Source organism: Ambystoma mexicanum, chromosome 9 (assembly GCF_040938575.1).
Source record: "Ambystoma mexicanum isolate Mex_15411 chromosome 9, UKY_AmexF1_1, whole genome shotgun sequence".
NCBI classification, from domain to species: Eukaryota; Metazoa; Chordata; class Amphibia; order Caudata; family Ambystomatidae; genus Ambystoma; species Ambystoma mexicanum.
In genome coordinates, this window is record NC_090931.1 from 855986422 (window position 1) to 856006570 (window position 20149).

A 20149-nucleotide genomic window follows, 5' to 3' on the forward strand; every position below is an offset into this window, starting at 1 on the left:
GTCATGCAATGCAAAGGTATGGGCTGGGCGGCAATGAGAACAGACATAGGCAATGCAAGCAAATAAGGCGCTGAAATGGTGCGATCACTTGGTGGTAAGCAACCGCGAATAGGTAGTGACTAGGGGCTCAAATATGTAGTCGGCTCAGTTGATTAAAGTCAGGACGCTGGTAATAGATGTGCAGACTTACTACAGAGGTGTGCATGGAGCAGGTTGCTACGTTGCTACAGCTTGTCAAGTGGGGTTTGTGATTATATTAGCATAGTAAAGGCATTACCAACATCAGGATAGATAGTATATCAGCAAGTTCAACAGGCAGGATAAATGCTTGTAGGGCAGTAGGCACAGAGTGGACAGCTTATATAGCTATACTAGGTATCAAGCTTGTGGGAATAAGCATAGCATTTGGAAGCAATGGAATAGTTGATAACGTTACCAGTCTTACTTTCAGGATGAGGAGAGCGCTGGTCTATAGGTTCACGAGGAGGAGAGTCAGCTGTGTAACCACAAGCAGGGATTAGTGCGAGGTGAAAAAGGGCATAGTGTCCAGGCGAACGGCGAGTAAGGCTGAGGACAGGAGTCAGCCTTGTTTCACTGGGCCTTGGTGAGAGTGGGCCGGCTTCGCCTGCCGGCTCCCGATAGGTAGCTGAAGAAGGGTCACCAGCCAATCGGGACTCAGCAGCGTCTGCTGGGTGGATTAGGCAGTGGATGCCTCAAATGGGTGGCGGGCGGCCATCTTTGAGTGTGCTGGGCTCCACATGGTGAGCAATGGTGGAAGCATGCACACGGTCGCAATTTCGGCCGGAAACACAGCGCCAAAGCAGATTTCAGTTGCAGGGACAGCAAGGGCATCTGGGCATCGTAGCTGGGATATTGTGATGCAGAGAATCCGTTTTGCACAATTTGGAGGTGCGCTTACCGGAAAAGGTTGTAAAATTCGGGGTGCCTTCCCTTTGGTAGACCACTGCTCCTGCAGGGTCACGGGAGCTCCTGCTCCACTGAAGAGGAAGGGGGGAATGGTGTAGCGGCTGTTCCTTTTGTCTTGGCCTTTCAAGTCCCTCTGTACATATGCTACGATTCCTTGAGGTTCCTTCCCTCTGTCCTTCTTATATGAACTTGAAAGTCTCTCCCTCTGGCACCCTACCTATGTCTTGAGGATTACAACCAGTCAACTCCTTAAAAAAGCTTGTAATCCTCTGATCTCTTGGCTTTTTGCTGGGATCAGTATGATACACCCAGTGATAAGTTTTAATCTTCTGGTTATTTGGGATCTCACTGAGATAAGTGTGCTGAGCCCAGTAATGTTTCTCACTCTTCTCACTACTTGGTTTCTCACTTGGATGAGTATGATGAACCTAGTAATGCGCCTCACTCTTGTTATTAGCTTGTCTTCCACTGGGAAGGGGATGATGAACCCAGTAAAGATTCTCACTCTTCTTGTTAGGTTGTATCTTACTGGGCTGAGTGTGATGAGCTGTGATGGGTCGGAAATGTGAGACAGACAATTTTGTGAAGGTTTTTCAAAAGGTGCCATTTTATTAACTCAACAAGTTGGATACACGCCTCACTATCCCTACCCTGGTGAGGATTTCCCTGACTCAATTAAACTAAATGAAACACTCTTAACAAAAAAGTTTCTGTCCCTCATACTAAATGATACAACAACAAGGTAATATATCGCAGTTCAACAATAACAAATGGAATAATTACATTCAGATCACAATAATGTTTCTCCTTTAAATCTGGGTGAATTCCCCTTCCCCATAATAAAACAGGATTCTGTTCAAATGTTCCAAATACAAGTTCAGGCTATCCTGCCTCTTAACAAAGTTCCAAGATTGCATTCACAAGTGCTTGCAAATGTTCCATCCTTATCTTTATGACAAAGACCTTTAAACAATGTCTTATCATCAGCCTAGAATAATTTCTTGCTTCATTAGTTTAAACAAAAAGAAGGTCTTTTTCATAATATTTCAGCCACAGTACACAAAACCCCTTGGTTGACAATGTAGACAATGTTAAACACTTCTGCAGCAGTTCACACAACTCTTGTATCAATGTTATTATCTTGTTAGGGTGATTCTGCTTTAATTCACCAAAACACTTTAGTGATTCTTCAACTGCTTAAATATGTTTAACCACACCACAGTACTTCAATGTCTTCCACCTGGTGTGCTCACCTACCAGGCTAATCACAACAATGTTCTATGTACTAATGTACTCTCCTGCCAGCACAGATCAAAGTACTACGATGCTCTCTGGCCTGGTGTACTGTCCTGGCAGGCCAGAACAAACTACTACTTCCAAGTACTTCAGTGGTAAATATTAAACATATTAGAAAAGCCCTTTGCTTCACAATTACAGGTATATGAAACTCTTTTAGGGAAACAAGAACCACACAGGTTCTATTTATTGCCACACTCTCTTCAGGTTATGCTCCTCTTCCTCTGAACATTCTCTTGCAGACGGGCAGCCGGCCTGCCACTGTTGTTTCTCCCCTTTTCTGTTAACCAACTGCTGATCAGAATTCTGCTCCACTTTCACATTTCGTTGGCTTTGGCAATGTTTGTGTAAACCATTCTCCTTTGGGGCCACTTTGCTAGAGGGGCAAGAGTCTTTATCATTGCTCAATATTTTAATCACCTTGTTTGGCTCTGGCAATTCTGTTTTTTTCATAATTGCCTAGATTTACTTCTCTTTTGGCTTTGGCAATGATGATTTCTCTTTCGTTGTTGGCTCTCAATAGGCCTCTCAATGTTACTGGTTCGACATTCAAATATTGCCCTCTCTGGCTTTTGGCTCTCACTCTGCCCTACAATGTCACAATAACAGTTCTTTGGTATGATACCCAGCTCTTAATTTGTCCTGTCTGTCTTCTTAAATCAGCGTCATTCACTTTAGAAGTATTAATCTGGTTGTTGTCAGTTCGATATCCAAAAGGTAACTTCTTCCGCTTTAATGCAACTTTGTTAATCTCGATTGTGAGATTTAATTGCCTGCACTTGGCAAGCGAGCAAATACGGAGCACTGCAGGGTCACAATGTAACTGAACTCACCGGGTGTGGCGTGCGTGTCTGTTCGCCTCACTGCCCCCAGGTCTTCTGCTTTGGTTTTTCTGCACGGCCCATCAGTATCCTCTCCATGGTTTTGCTGGGCCCGCATATGTCAGTTTCAGACCTTTCCCGGCTCCTACAGCAATGCGGAAACCCTTCGCCCTCTGTGCTCGTCTGGCAGTGGGAAAAGCTGCATAGTGGTATGCCTTCCACTGCAAACTCAGGCCTCTTACCTCTGCTCTGGACCGGCATCACAATTACACACTGCTGAGGTCCCGGCATCTCTGCTAACATCCGCCTTCTGCTGCCACTTTGAGGATACAAAACTGATCAATCTGCTACTATTGCTGTCTCTGTCTCCATTTCTAATGGCTTGCACCTGAAGGGGCTTTTTATGCCTCCCAGTCCTCCTCAGGTGTGGGTCATTCCTCCTGATTGACTTCATCCTGCAGTCTTGTGCCTCTGCAGTCCTCTTCCTCATTCCAGTACTCTAAATATGGGACTTGAAGTCCCCAACATCAAGTCTGGTTTTTACAGTGAATTTAACTTCATAAAGTTCACTACTCTTCTCATATATATTAACACATGAAATCCCATAATGGTTACACAATGTTTGTGGTGTTATTTAAGAATGGGATTGCTCAGAGTTTAAATTGGTGACAATTACAGGCTCATCTTCTTTATTTCTCTGGGATTTATAAAAGCCTACACTTCTATAAATGTCAATAACATTTAAAGGATGTTTCTTATTTCTAACACCTGACTGGTTACCAGGGTCTTCACCCCCAGTCTGACAGTTAGTTTGAGAAAATAAAGGTTCTTGCTGACAACAAACCATTACATATTATGGTAATAAAAGTACACCCTTAGTTGAGGAAGACAAATTCCACGTCTCATCCCACAAAGTCCTCTGTTTCCCCTGTGGCCCTTCTTCTCCCAGGTGATCAACCCAGCTAATACCACCCTGAGGGTTAGCATCAGGAAGCATCTGCCTTTCTGTGGACACCTGGGAGGAGACTTTAGGTAGAGTTGCTGTGAGGACTCTGCAGGCTTCCTCACAGAGCCCAGGAATTATTTCCACTCTTCTTCTCTATTTCTTTCTCACTGGAACCAGTGTATGTTGCCCCGAGATGTTTCTCCCTCTGCTTGAAAACTTGTGTGCCAATGGGACAAATACGATGACTCCAAATGTTATATTCGTTTTTCTCACTGTGACAATTATGTCTATGCCAATAGTTATTACCACCTCTCTCCCCGGGCCTGCCGCTCTCCCAGTTACTTTTCCCTCTTGTCAGGTTGGCTTTTGCTCTTGGTTCACTTTCCTGTTACAGCATCTTACAGCGTGCTTCTAGACGAGTGGTCACGGCTTCGGTTAGGGGTCTCTCTCTCTCCCCAGTACGGGCCACCACTCCCTCCTAGTGCGTCCCTCCTGGGACAGGATTCAAACTGGCTTGCTCCTCGTATAGTGCAGCTCAGGCATCTTTTCCTTCCAGCTCTTCTCCAGCCTTGCTCATGTGTCCCTCCTGGCACTAGAGTCATCTTGGCAGACTCTCGCTAGCCTGCCCCTCGAACAGTGCAACTCAGACACCTGTTCTCTACAGCTCCTCCCCAGCTTGTGGAGCAGCATTTCCCTGTGTTCACCAGCATCACTCCAGCAGCTGGTTTGAAACTAAATGGTCTCTCTCTGACCTTCTCTGTCTCCTCCCACTTTTATGACGCTGCCCTGGAGCTTCCCCAGCCTTTTGTGTAAGTCCTTCTGTGTCTTAGTCATATTCGTTAAGACTCCATTGATTTTCTTTTTCTCAGTACAAAGCAGGTACTTGTATTCACATACAACATCACAGTAGCAGATGTATAAGGGTTCTTCCTGTTTTCTCCCATCAGGTTTTACATTGTTGGGTTGCTCAGTGAGTTGGGAAGGGAGTTCCTCATTGGAAGGGGATTCAGTGTCCCCAGGGGTGAGTCTCACCCAGTGTGGTCCCACTTGCCTCTACCCATAGGGAGAGTATCAAGTAGCAGGCTCACCTCCTTAGCCTCACAGGGAAAGGCTCCCCCCTGGGCAGAAGTGACAGAATCCCATGATTCGTCACACCTCACATGCCACAGAAAGGGCCCAGGTCCTATAGAGGTCAATTTGCAAGTATTGTAAATACGCAATTGGGAGGGCCTGCGTCCTTTTAATAAATTGGCTGCACCAAGATGGATCTCCCTACAAAAGGCCAGGAAATGTCCCAAATTGTTTCAAGTGTCAACTGGTTATGTCAGGGCTGATAGGATTGCTGTACCCCACACCTGTTTGGGAGAAAGGAGCTGTGCAGAAGACATATGTGGAGACAACAGAGACGGCTTTCCATTTGAAGGACAACATTTTGCAGAGGCCACTCCCTGTTGAGTTACAATGATGCTTTGCTCTTTGCCCTCTTCTGTAAGTCCTTGTCTGGTAAGGTTGCCATAAACTTCCTGCGAGAAGGCTGCTGGGAAACTGAAATGCTGTGCAGAAGCTGCAACCCTAATGGGAATCCTGGGATAGAACTTGCACTCACTCCAATAAATGCCTAATCAACATGCTTGGAATTATGAGTCTAACCTTGATGTAGGCCTGCTGTCCACAGCTTTTATCAGTTTATGTAACAATACCCTACCCTCAAGTAGAGTCCAACGCTTAAAACCTCTGTTGCTGGTTAGCTGTCTTCCTTCAAAGTGCTTATAAAGATGTCAAAAAAACGTCTGTAAATTAATATTGTTAAGCTAGTACGTTAGGCAATATCTACAGTTAATGTTATTTTATTTAAGACAGCTGAGACAGCAGTGAGAGTTTGCTGCTTCTTTTAAGCATGTTCTAATAGCATTAGTGTACTCTTAACAGGGTACCATAACAAGATATATGCCCTTTGCCCTGACTACAATGTGTGACCACTAACTGATAGTGCCCAGTACTTCAGCTTAGCACTTTTTGGACTTACATTGACAATAAGTGAAAACAAATTGTAAACAATAGGGGCCAGGAAGTCGGATTTCTACAATTTGTAGTGTTTAAAATATGACTACCAGTTCTGGAGCATCATAAGTATTCTTAAACATGCTGGTGGAATTTGTATTTCCCTTGAATGTCTCCCAGTGTCTCACCCGCTACTCAATTCGTCCAGATTAGAGCTTGTGCTTGTGCAATTGCTGCGTTGTGATCTGTTTTGTACTCAGAATTGAAAAACGGAAGTCAGAAGAATTCTACCTGTACCTTTTACCAAGCAATTGACTTCTATTTATTTATATACATTGTTTGGTGAGATACTTTTAAACATGGAAGTATTTTGACTTCCAAAACATCACATTACTTCTACATGTTTAAGTTTGGAATTGTACATTTTACTCTCCCGAAGTGAGCATCACTGATAGTGCCATGTGGAATGTCCACTTATGCTATGTTGGAGCATATTGTCTACTCATAAAGTGATGAAGGCATGCTCTTGACCATCAGTAGAAGACTGTCTCATTCTTCTCAAAGCTTCCAGCTCCTTAGTGAATTAGCAAGCTTGGAAAGGAGGCTCTAACAACCTCTAAAGACTGCATTCCAGTCTTCCTTTTGTGATGTGTACCCATTTGGTAAAAAGGTCTAAACACAGGAAACACCTAGTTGTTGCTTCAATTCCCCCCCTCCCTCTCCGCCCCTCCGCCCGGAAGAAGCTCTAATATTGTTACCGACCCATCTTGCTCATTGATGTAAAAGCCAAGATCTATTGGAAAATCCTATTCCAGCATCTTGAGAACTGGGTGGGAGATAAACAATTCCTGTTATCCCTGCAGGCTGGCTTTAGACCAGGCATACGCACCGCTGATCAGGTGTTTTGACTGTCATTATTTCAGTATAAATGTACCGCTTTGAGGGGGCAACCCATATATTTGGTCTTCATAGATATTCGGACAGCATTGGATGCTGTACCGAGAAAGGAGTTATGGCTTAGCCTCCAAGATTTGGGAGTACCGGCGAATCTGATGATGGCAATAGCTAATCGTTGCAGTGATAACTACGCGTTGGTGCGATATGGAAAAAGCAGAGAATGTATGCCAACCTTTCCTGTCAAAAGGGGTCTTAGACAAGACTGTCTACTGGATCCACTTTTATTCTGTTTATATATCAACAAATTAGTCAACATGTTTAAAGAAGTGGATATGAATGCACCCGTCTTGGTGGGGAGTCAGTTGGTATCCGACTCTTTGTGGATGATGCAGTACTTATCAGCAAAACTCCAAAAGGCCTCCTGAAACCCCTACTCATTTTGACACCCACTTTTACAGGATGACATTGGAAATTAATATTTCAAAAACCAAGTATGTAGAATGACCTAAAAGGAAACCCCAAGACATACATTTCCAACTAAGAGAGACAAGGCTGAATAAAGTTGATCATTATGATTACCTGGGGGTGCAAGTTGATGAGAAAGGCCTATGGCACCAGCATATTTCTTGAAGTGAGATAACCCTTCCGAGAAATGGAGGAGCACTTACTACATTCTCCAAATGCTATGGAGGTAAAGCTGCAGTACAGAATTGATCATGCCAGAGCTCAGCCAGCTGCACTCTATTGGACATAGTTGTGGGGTCATGAAAACACCCTCTTCCTAGAAATAAAATAAAATACATTGTTGAAATCAACGCTAAATATCCTGATAAGCACGCCCAGATTACCCCTCCATCTCCAATTGGGAGTTAATTGAATAGCATAACCAGCAAAGTTGCGGCCACTGCTCTTCTGGCATAAGGTATGGACAAGAGATTTTTTAAGACCATACAGGGAAGCTTATAATGATCATCTGACTCTATCTGGTTCTATGAACCGTCCTTGGCTTAAGTATATTTTCAAATTAGCAATAGATCTTGACATGAATAGGCTTTGGGAATGTGCATACACCAGCAAAAATGCCTGGTTGCCATTTAGGATGGCTATCAAGAAATCCAATGCAGAGCGATCTATAGCATTGCAATTGGCAGCAGTCTCTAACTCAGGCTCACGGCAAAACAAAAGATGTGATAGCAGGAAGGTTTATAGTTAATTTGAACCTCTGGCCATGCTATGGCCAACACATCATTCTTCACCTGCCAAGTCATTACCGAACGGGGAAAGTCCATATGCAAATCAGGCTAGGTGCCACCCTAAAAGGGTTAGTCCAGCTCGAACTGCTTGGCCACGTCCCTTCTAGAAGGAGACCACAAGCAACCCCAGACACGTTTTGACCTCATTAGGTATCATCTGTGAGGTGGAGCTTGGGATCTCTAGCCCCAGCAGGCATGGGACCCAGGTCTGGTCGTACCCGTCCCACTCTGGGTGACTAAAGCAAAACAAAAGGGGTGATGGCTGGAAAGTTTTTAATTAATCTGAACCTCAGGCATTGCTCTGGCCAACCCTCCAGACCATTGTTCTTCAACTGCCCAACCATTACAAGGGGGATGACCATGTGCAAATCAGGCTTGGTCCCACGCCAAAAGGCAAAGTCCAGCACCAATTACTTTGGTCACATCCCTTCTGCACGAGACCACAAGCAACCCCAGACAGGTTTTGGCCTCATTGGCCTAATCAGTAGGTATCTTGATAGGAAAGCAGATTTGGGTCAGCAATTGTACATATTGTAAGGGTGCAAAAAAAGGAGGCTGACACAAAGGTGACAAGTTTGGGGCTAAAGACTTTTATTAAACAACAAAGCAAGAGAAAAGCAATCTTTCCTTATTCCTAAGAAAGTGTTCCCTGCCTCAACTAACAATCTACAGTGACTGTCAGGATGTCTGTCAATGTAAAAGTGTCCACCGTCCTGTGTCAAGAAAACCGTACTTCTGTCTGTTACTCTAGAAACGGAAGAATAAGGCAATACTGTTCTGGTCCCAGGATAATGACTCCCTTCTCCTGGACTATGGGTAAAGTTCCAAACAATGCTCCCTTGTTGGGTCAGGAGAATACCTCCCTTCTCCTGGTGTCCAGTCTCATGTAGCCCAGGAAATAACTCCCTTCCCCAGGCCACAAAGATCCAAAAAATACTTTCTCAGTGGGCCAGGAGAATGCCTCCCTTCTCCTGGCATTCGGTCTCAGTCTCAGAAAGTCCGGGGAATGACTCCCTTCCACAGGCCTGTTGGACCTTACTCCCAGTTTGAGTTACCATGGGAATTACTCCCTTTTTCTGGTTTTCTCTTCATTAGGCTTCACACCTACAACACACAATTTAATGTTTGGAGGGTCTGTGACCTTGGCTCCTCTTCTTCTTTGATCTGGCCCACTTGGTTCACTTCCCTGCCAACTACTGCCATGAGGAAGATAACTTATATCACACTCTTGGTTTGGGTCCGAGACCCTGGTCTCTCTTCTTCTTTGAACTGGCCCACTTGGTTCACTTCCCTGCCAAGTACTGCCACTAGGAAGAGGTCTTGTTTCTCTTTTAAGTTCCCTTACCCTTCTTTGGCTCTCATTGGGTTTATCCCCACCACTGTTGTGAGGGACTCTCCCTCTCAAGTTCTCTTTATGCTACTGGTGATCAACGGGATTTGTTTCCCCAATGCGATGTGGAGGAGAAGCTATGCAGGCTTTTTGCTCCGGTCGTGCCACCCAAGCGTTACATTAATAATGGGCCAAGGAACAACTGCATGTGCCTTGTGTCTCCTCAGGGTCTCCCGTGCCACCCTTTACCTTGTTGAGGGCTTTGACACGTCACCAGGGCATCCTGGGATGACAGGCATTCCGTTCGGCTTCTCTGGCATCTTACCTTCCCTCTGGCTGTGCAAGGCCACTCCCATCTACCTTCTGCTTTCCTTCCTCCTCTCGATATGGCTTGGCAGCGGTCTGCTCCTGCAGACCTCCCGATCATGAGATGCAGTGGAATGCTAGCATCCTTGGAGCTCTCTCCTTCTGTAGCATCGACAGAGGTTTGTATCTCCAGTGTTCGGTGCAGAGCACCCCTGCCGTCTTCCGCGGCTGCGCGAGACGCAGTGTTTAGTCGATTGTCGATGTTTATATGTGGCCAGCAATGTCTGGGCCCATTGTATAAGTCCTTCATCTCTTTCACTTGTTTCATCTTTATTGCTCTGCGGGGCCAACTCATCCCAGTACTTGGATTACCTATGTTCCTATTATTCTTCTTCGTGACAGTACTTTCCAGAACCTTAAGATAATCTGCCTTATAACCAACCGTACATAGGTTTACTGTCTACAAAGAGGTACACAGAAGAAGGAGAGGCTAGAGTATGTGGGGTGTGATGTTCTCATAAGGGCTGAACCCTAGATGGTTGTCATCCCTAGGGTCTGGGGAGTCCCTTCTCACGAGATCCTCCCGCATTTTACCACCCCCAGGGAGACTATCGGGTAGCAGCCTCACCTCCATGGCCTCATGGGAAAGGTCTCCCTCTTTGGGAAAAGTGACTATATCCAGTGATTAGTCACACTATCCATAAAAGAGGATCGTGAAGCAAGTCCGGGCTGGGTAAGATAGCTCAGGGGCAACGCATCTGTCTTGCAAGAAATTGCAGAGAAAAACAGGTTTGAATCCCGGTCCCATGCTTAGAGACTGGTTTCTGGTATTAAGCGTGTTATAAAAGATTAATTTATTAATGACTACTCTATTTAAAGTTTTGCCTAGGGATTCTACACTTGGGGGCTTTGCAATCAGATGGAAAAGTGATGTGGAGAAGGGGTGCACATTTTGTCAACATGCTAAAGACAATGTTTTGCATTTCCTTTCCTTTTCTTTCAATAGAGCAATTGTTGAGACACTTATCAACCCAACTCTGAGCTACCTCTTTGGGGAACGATTCAATTCCAAAAGAGAGCTTGGCGATTAAGAAGGAAAACTGAAATGACTTAATAGCCCTGGATAGGTTCAGTGAGAGGTTTCTGAATAGATGAGCCCATATTGTTTAATTAAAGTATAAAATCCTGATTATGACTCGATAATGTGTTTATACGTTATTGAGTGTTTAATGATATACAAGAAGATTTGTATGTATTCGACATTTTAATGTATTAGCTGTGACACTATTATCAATTATTGTTTTTATTTGTACGATTTTATGGTGCCATCGGTCTCTATTGTGTGGAAGGTAACTTTAGAGCCCTTCCCCTTTAATTCCACAGCAATCACCTGTCACACAAAAGAGCCCTTGTGTGTTTCCTCTTACGCTTCATTAAAAGTCAGGTTTCATTTGCACAATTAACAATTTAGCCACCAGACCCCATGTCCCCCGCTCAGCACACAAGCATCAACTGTCTCAGAGGGAATATGTATAAAAGGAGTGTTCAGTATAATTGGGCGCGGGGAACCCTGTGCTACATCAGTCTGCTGATAGCTTATCTACAGTCTTGTCTTGTTCTGAAGCCTAACCAGTTTCTTTGCCTTCCCCACCGCAATACAATTCCAAGCCGCATTATCCATCCTCTGACCTCTGCCAGTGGAGAGCGTGGGAGCATCAATTGAAATATCACTGTGGGACAATTATTGATGTGCAAGCATACTGACGTGGCGCATGCGCAGGAGCTGGAACTACTGACTAACAGGGTCACCGAAGCCTCGGGCAAATCTGCACTGACGTCCAGGATACGGCGGGATGCAAGGGCGCGCCGTGGCGTGATGGAGACATTGGAGCCGACGATGCAATTCTCCTCTTACGGGAAAGCTGCCCTTTCCTTAGTTTCACTGTCGTTTTATCTCCTGAATGATGTGCAATTGAAAAATCCAAATTCAAGAACGTAGGCCCCTTATTTGCCCAGCAGCTGCAAAACATACTTGGCAGATTCTGTGGCAGAATAGAAGGCAGGGATTTTTCTCTGTGTATAGGTCACCGATTTTGTGCATATTGCAAGACCACACGATTCAAAATGTGATGTGCATGTGGTACCTGCATGAATCAGTAGAACCACATTCACTTACACAGGCATTGTGTTTTGATTAGAATCTATAAAACATTGGGCTGCGATAAGGATTCTAATTTGATTTCCATTTCCTACAGTAGTACATATGTGTCTTTCCCGCTTTACATAGTGCCTTTTGGCCGCTTCAATTTGTGCTCAGATTGCCTAGCACCAGTGGTCTCAATTTGGTCCATTCTTGGGTGGCATTGAGTTGGTCAGTTCAGGTATGCAGACATTTACATATATTGGTGGTATGAGAGGTTAGATATGACATTGGCATTGTTATGTTATATTCACTACGCAGAGGTGAGCCTCTGACATGAGCATGTCACTGACGGGGTGGAGCTGCGCTTTACAACAGAGCCGGCTGTAGCACAGAGAGATGCCGCCGTTCCGGCAGAGAGCCATGCAGAGTCGGTGAGGAAAAGTCAAAGTTACACAGGCCTTACCGGGAGGCGTGACCATAGAATGGACGTGTTTGGCTGGAGCCCAATTATCGCTGCCGAAACCAGGACCCAAGGGAGGAACAAATCCGCTGTGCCCAATGCAAGAGCCAAGGAAACAAGAAATGCAGACACAAGCGGAACCCATAACCAGCTTGTGTACAGATTTGACGATCAAAAAGCAGTGGGAAACCACTGCCGCTGAGCAGACACCCCCTCCCTGGAGTAAACCCTACAACATAGAAGGTACCTGGGTTGCTCAGAGTGGATGAGACGTTGAGTGGGGCGTTGAGATGGAAGAGTGAAAAGGATGAAAGGAAGGATTAGCCGAACCCCATAACAGGGGTCTAAAGGGCCAGAGAGAGAAATGCACATCCTTTTAAGACAAACCCTTTGATAGGATGTCCTCTGGTCCGAGCGCATTTTCGGGCTTGCCACGCACACTAGCCTTACTCTTTTCTGCTCGATTAGGGGGCCTTTAATTTGGCCACACCAGCTCTGATCCCGGGTCAACCAGGCTTGCAATGGCCTCTGCCCAACTATCCTGGCCCCTCGCCACTGTAGGCCGGACGCCCGGCTGATTCTACCTTCCACCTCCTGACTCCCCCTCTAGGTCTTACTCCTTTGCCTTGGCCAATCTCGAGCTTTCCTGCACTTCATTGTTGCCAGTGGTTTTCTACCACCTCCTCCTGATTTTCCTTTCTTTCCTCCTTCATGCCTCCTCCTTGCCTCACAAGAGATGCTCGCTTTCTTTCGTGCCCCTTCTCCAATGCCACCTTTTCCCTGCTTGCCCCTTCCTTCTTCCAACTGTTGCTTCGCTCCATCCTCTTACTGTTGCCCTCCTTGTACTCGTTTGTCTCCCTCTGCTCCTTGCTGCACTCTCTGCTCTGCATTCCGAGCTCCCGCCCTGACCCTAGCATTTGTCATTTCTTTACAGTTGAGTTGCTGGTCTGTTGAGCTTATTGCCCAAGTACGTTTCTGCAACTTTGTGGACAGATAGACTACGCTCTGGGATTGACCTGTATCAGTCAGCCATGCCCCCACTCCTGGGGTAATCAAGGAGGGGGAGGAAGGATAGCTCAGGGGCAACACATTTGTCTTAGAAGGAAGACAATACAGCACAACACAATTTTGAATCCCAATCTTGCATTTAGAAACCTCTCACTGTTATTAAGCGCGTTATAAAAGAACTATTACAATTCATTATAATAATAATTGTAGTTATAATAACTGGCAATTGTAACTCATTGACCGGTGGCTCTGCAGGCTGATTGCATAAATACCTTATCGGCCATTTTCAAATCAGGTGGACCTGTGATGGCAGCTGCCTCATTACAAAATGAATCCCTCACAGCCTCATGTGGCTCTCCAAGCCCTACTCTGCTGTTTTTTTCTTGGTTGGAGCCACAGCGTCTATCTTAGGTTTAGGTTTCAAAGTGGTTGGCAGTCTGCTCCATTGGCTGTATGTGTAGTTGTTGAGGTTTTCGATGTGTATTGGATTCCTTTTGGTTGTGGGGAATGTATCCACTGTTGCACAACGTTGAGGACGAAGGGAGACACCGCGAATAATCCACCAAGTACTACTTCAGCTCGACATCCTATAGCAGATGGTCTTCCCCAGGCCTGAGGTTTCCTCGATCCCTACCTTATGAGAGCAAGTATGTGATTCCTACATACCCCGTTCCCACATCTTTTAAAAGGGAGGTGCCTTTGTAGATAGACCAATCCCTAGTATTGGACACCAGTCAGAAACAGGACACACACATTTATGTTGTGCATTTCTTCAAAGTAAAGTCACAACACCCCAAGTAATAATTAAACAGTGGGTGGTGATGGAGGTATTTCCTCCCAGAACCTCCAGTCTGTAGATCATGTGAATGGCAAGGATGTTTTGTCTGGGGTTGGTGCCAGGAGCCTACTAATGTTCAGTACTAAACAGTTTCAGTAGCTTACCAACTCAATGTGACGGTTTCTCTGCATTTGCTGAATGGCCATTTTACTGCACTTTTTCAGGGAATTTTTTAGGGAAGGTGCACGGTAAGCATATCATTTTACTTTGATTTAAGCATGGTTGGGGTGATGTAGGATGGGTGGGAGGGGTGTAGAAGAGAGCTATTGGGGGCCTGGTCCATACAAAACTGCTGTGTGCAAAACATAGTAAAACGCCCACTGAGGTGAGTTTTACCAGATCAATGATTGCTACAGGGTACAGTGTAGCCATGGTATTAGCACGCAATGTAGACAGTGTAGTACCACTTTGTGACATTGTACATCCTGGTCCAAACACTGTTTATCATTGTTAAACACATCATTCTTGCTCCTAATTCCATCAGTGGTTTCTCTAAGAAAAAACAGTTATTTTCAGTCAGCATTGCCTACTAGTTTGATTTTGTCCATTTAAAGCAGGCTCATTGGAGTAGCTCCTACTATCCTTCAGCTATATATAGTTTGGAGTAGCTCATACCATCCTTCAGAACTGTATAGTTTGGAGTAGCACATAACATCCTTCAGAACTGTATAGTTTGGAGTAGCTCATACCATCCTTCAGCTCTATATAGTTTGGAGTAGCTCATACCATCCTTCAGCTCTATATAGTTTGGAGTAGCTCATACCATCCTTCAGCTCTATATAGTTTGGAGTAGCTCATAGCATCCTTCAGCTCTATATAGTTTGGAGAAGCTCATACTATCCTTCAGCACTGTATAGTTTGGAGTAGCTCATACCATCCTTCAGCACTGTATAGTTTGGAGTAGCTCATACCATCCTTCAGCTCTATATAGTTTGGAGTAGCTCATACCATCCTTCAGCTCTATATAGTTTGGAGTAGCACATAGCATCCTTCAGCTCTATATAGTTTGGAATAGCTCATACCATCCTTCAGCACTGTATAGTTTGGAGTAGCTCATACCATCCTTCAGCACTGTATAGTTTGGAGTAGTTCATACCATCCTTCAGCTCTATATAGTTTGGAGTAGCTCATAGCATCCTTCAGAACTGTATAGTTTGGTGTAGCTCATACCATCCTTCAGCTCTATATAGTTTGGAGTAGCTCATACCATCCTTCAGCTCTATATAGTTTGGAGTAGCTCATACCATCCTTCAGCACTGTATAGCTTGGAGTAGCTCATACCATCCTTCAGCTCTATATAGTTTGGAGTAGCTCATAGCATCCTTCAGAACTGTATAGTTTGGAGTAGCTCATACCATCCTTCAGAACTGTATAGTTTGGAGTAGCTCATACCATCCTTTAGCTCTATATAGTTTGGGGTATTGAATATTGTGGTTCCTTCTACACTATGCTTCCTTCAGAGACTGTGAGACGCTGTGAGTTGGGAGTCCCTCACCAGACATCAAGGTCTGGCTCATTTAGTGCACAGCGCCTGCAATTTGTAATGACATTTCTTAATAATTTCAAGACATTCTAATGTTTTTCTGTGAGTGGGGTATAGAAGCCCTCCTCTCGTCTAAATATCATTGCATGTTTCTGGAATTAGCTCTACGTTTGAAATGATGGAATGTTTTCTGAAAGCCAGTGATTGGCTTGACGAGTCTCAGTGATTTGTGCGCGGATATGTGGATTGAACATTCTTTAAGAATCTCTTTTTGTTAAATTTTTGATTTTTCTTTTTTTCATATAACAAACAGAAAATAAACAAACAGTATATTAAACAGTATTTCAACCATTATCTGAATCAACTGATATGCATTAAGCAAGGTTAGCTAAACCACAATAGTTACATACACAGAACCTTACAACCAAGCTCAGGCAAGGCCATTTTTCAAGAAGCACTCGAGAGCACAGATGTATCTAAATAGCTGTTGTCAATGTTTGTTTTCCAGTGCCTGTTATTTACCTGTACCCACTGCTGTTGTTAGTAGCTTGTTTCTCACAAGCCCATCTATTCCTCATTTGGCCCACTATCCTGCCATCTGTGTCCCTTTCCAACCTCATGTCGGCTTGTCTTCCCAGCACCCTGCATTGCAAACCTTTTAGCAATGGAACTCCACACAGTTGGCCTCACTCACATTTGTATTCAGACTCTAAGCTATATTACCACACGTAACTCTGCTGTGACAGTTACGCCAACTCTCCCTGTCAATACATGTAACTTGTAGAAGCAAATATTACAAATCTAGAAACCTTCTGCACCACTGAAGACTACCCACTTCTTTCCGCTAGCCTCCTTGACAATTCCATTAAATTGAAAGATTAAAAAGCCTTCTGGCAAATCGCTTGCATATGCAATAAAAAGAAGTGTGATCCATTTGAAGTAGTGCTTCCTGAGGACCTATAGTTTACCCATTTCCACTACTTATACAACGATGGAGAAGAATTTAAAACCGCCTTTCCTATCACCCCTGATCAATCTGAGGGGGATTTCCTGAAAATCCCCCCCAAAAAATAGACAATGCCCTAAGATCACAATGAGCAGACAAAGCCCCTGATCCGGCTAGAATACCAGTCAATGTGTGTAAATTGGAGCCTAAACTATTGACAGTGTATCTTCAATCTGTAATGAATTTATCTGCAAATGAAGCAGAGTACCGACCACTTGGACACTGGCAAATCGTTCCCATCAACAAGAAGAGGGGTGCGGGGGGGGGGGGGGGTGGGGTGATCACCCAGGCAACTAACGCCCGATTTCTCTGCTAGATGCCGCAGGAAGAATATTTGGCAAATTGATCCTGAACAGTTTAGAAGAATGAATTATTCAAGCGAGTTGCTCAGAGCTGTAGAAAACCCTCTTGAGCAAAAAATATCCACAAGACTCTTTTTAAGGCAATCCTTCAGCTCTACACAAATAATACTGCAGTGGAGAAGTGTGGTAATGGAGGAGAAACGACTAAGCAATTCCCCGTTGAAAAAGTGGATAGACAAGGATGTGTCCTTGTGCCTCCACTCTTATCCATTTATTTTAATGATGTGCTGAGTAGTCTGTTGGTTGATTATACTGATTTCCCTATTTTGGTAGTCAAATTAACATGCCCTTATTTGTACATGATGCAGTTCCTATTTCCCGTAACTCCTGGTGCCCTAAAGACAATCGTACAGCAATTCAGTGATTTCCGTGATAAGAAAGATCTCACCATTAACCCGCCCAAATCAAAGTACTCAGAGATGTGGGAAGAATATGAACAAGTATACTAACACATTGATTAATATAAGAGGCTCGCCAATAGAAGAGGTCATGTTCTTCCATTATTTGGCCTTTAGGTTTAGCAATAATGGAAAGTGGTCTACAAATTGAGAAAGCTGGCATTATACCTGCCAAACAAACTTTGAAAGAAGCTTTGGTAATATCGCTGTGGTGCAGGCGCTGGAGGTGTATAGGTCTGAGTCTGTTGGGGCAGCCACCTATGGGGCGCAATTGTGGGGCCATAGAAATCTTGCAAGCTTGACCACCACAGAACATCTCTTCCTTAAAAAACACTAATGTTGCCAAAAGTGCCCCAAACCAGATCATTTAAATTGAAATGTGCCGGACACTGAGAAGTGATGTCACAGCACTTAAGGTGTTGCCGTATTGGGCCACGCTTTGGTCAAACAGTGAGCTAAACTGCTATAAGGAGACCATATCAGACCTAACGGGCTGCAAAGGGGCATTGAAGCCCCCATGGTTTGTACACTTTAAGTCATTGCCATACCAGCTACACATAGGCCACTTCTGGGAGAACCAAACTTTGTTGCAACCCAAGAATATGGAGCTGTTTGACAAAGGAAAAATCCTCATATGAACACGAGACCGCATAAATATTAAGTCATGCGTTGAGAGCACATTGTAAACGAAAATGCGATGAAATAGTCTCTCATTGTCACCTCAACTAACCTCTGATTTAAAACGCGGTCTGGACATCGCCCCTTCTGTGTAGACACATATAAATCTATACAGCATTTTTGGTTGGTTTGCCCTGACTTTTCCAAAAGTAACCAGAGCTATTTACAACACTGCTTTGTGAATTATGAAATTGGATCTTTGGCTGATGCAGTAGCAGTGTGTACCGACACTTAATATCAGAATGTGGTATTTTCCACATCAAATGACCTAGCAAAGGCTTGGCATGGCCTCTGTGCCGAATAAAGTACTGTTTTGATTGATTGATTGAGAACTCTTCACTACTAACCCTTGTTGCTTGGAACTCCTACAGTCCTTGCTCGATTACGTATGGTCTCCTACTCTGCTCATCTCCTACACTTCTTGGTCCAACTTGCTTGATTCCCACTGCAGCACATTCTCCCCTCTAAAAGTTCCTTTAAGAAAAGTACCCGTCCCCTCTACTCTCTGGAGATCATGGAACTCTTCCCTACTAGACTGCCTGTCTTCTTACCACAAGTTTCTGGTACAAAATACCTCATCCAATACTTACCACTTGTACATTCCTGTCTATCAATAATTCTAGGTTGTATGTTAACCTTTCTATCTCCCCTTCTCACCGCTCCCCTTCTCCCTAGAGCTCACCTCTCTATTCTAGGCCGACTCTTGGGATCTCAATGTCGTTTTATTCCTGCTTTGTATGACTGGAAACACAAATTGGTAGGCCACTAACCACTTGCTCCCTTGAAATGTACCAGATTTCAACTGCCTACCTATGGATAATGAACCATATAAGCTCCTCTATTAAGAACACAATTCGTACAAAGGGAATCCCGGAGGGAGTAGTTAATTTGAAAAGGATGCAGAGAAAGACCCAGGAACAAATACATATTTTAATTTAGTTTCATCTTAAAAATCAATTAACTTTCGTACAGAGAAAGAGTTTGCGCCCTCATTTGTGAATTCCGCTTGATAGTTGTGATTTATGCACCGGTGTGATGATCCTCTTCCCTGCAGTGCGATTGCTAATTCTTGTTGTGCTGATTCAGTACTTTGGAGCTCAGGGGCGCAGGTAGCGCAGTCATACGCCTGCTGGATTATGAAATTTGCATTTCTCTTCCTTGCCTCAGCGTCATTTCCATAATCATAGTCTTCAGTGAATGCTTAAGAGCCAGCTACTTATTGCTGGTCAGACTTTCTACAACCTGCAAAGTTTTCACTGAACTTGGGAGTAGCCTTAAGTCAAATGCAAATCATTCCAGCTGTGATAAAATACCCACTGAGAACACACACCCACACACCCACACTCTTCTGGCCCTGCTATAGGGAGTGACATCCCTTGAAGACAATTGCTGTCTCTTGCGGAGGAATGCAGATCACAATCTGGAGAACGCCCTCATGTGCTTTTTGAAGTGCAGGCAGCCAGGTTTGTAGCACAATCTCTGGACCATGCAGGTAGGAGCATTTAAATAAAGCCTGTTGGCTCCTTAACGAGGCAAGAACGATCCAGGCAGAAAGCAGTGGGAGCAGAGGGAGATGTAGAGCAGACTGGTTGTCGTTCCAGATCCTCTGAAGAAGGTAGCAAGGAGGAATGCTAAAAAGGCTGGGGCATATGAAGCCAGTGTGGATAAGTAGTCTGCAAGGTGTAGGCGGAATGTCTGAAACATGGGGTTCTTCGTTGTGCCCCACAAGAGATTTCAGTAATTCAAAGGCTGTCCTCATCAAGCTCACAGTGCATCAACAATGTGACCCTTACTCAGCCTTTAAATTAACACTTTGCCCTCCCTTTGATTGCAAGGCTCAGTGTTCATACTGTCCTCTGTAGAAGGTGCATAGGCTGACTCGTGTTACTGCATAGCAATTAGCTATAACTTCAACAAAAATTGATGTAATCCTCCTTAAATTAATGCCAACACAGGTACCAATACAAAATACAAGAGCATCTCATTCGTACTGTAT

The 20149-nt window shown here is 44.4% G+C and overlaps 1 protein-coding gene across 1 annotated transcript in view; it reads left to right on the forward strand.

The window, feature by feature from the left end:
• SPAG16 (sperm associated antigen 16) overlaps positions 1-20149 on the forward strand; it is a 2683085-nt gene that overhangs the window by 2287217 nt on the left and 375719 nt on the right. The window lies entirely within an intron of this gene.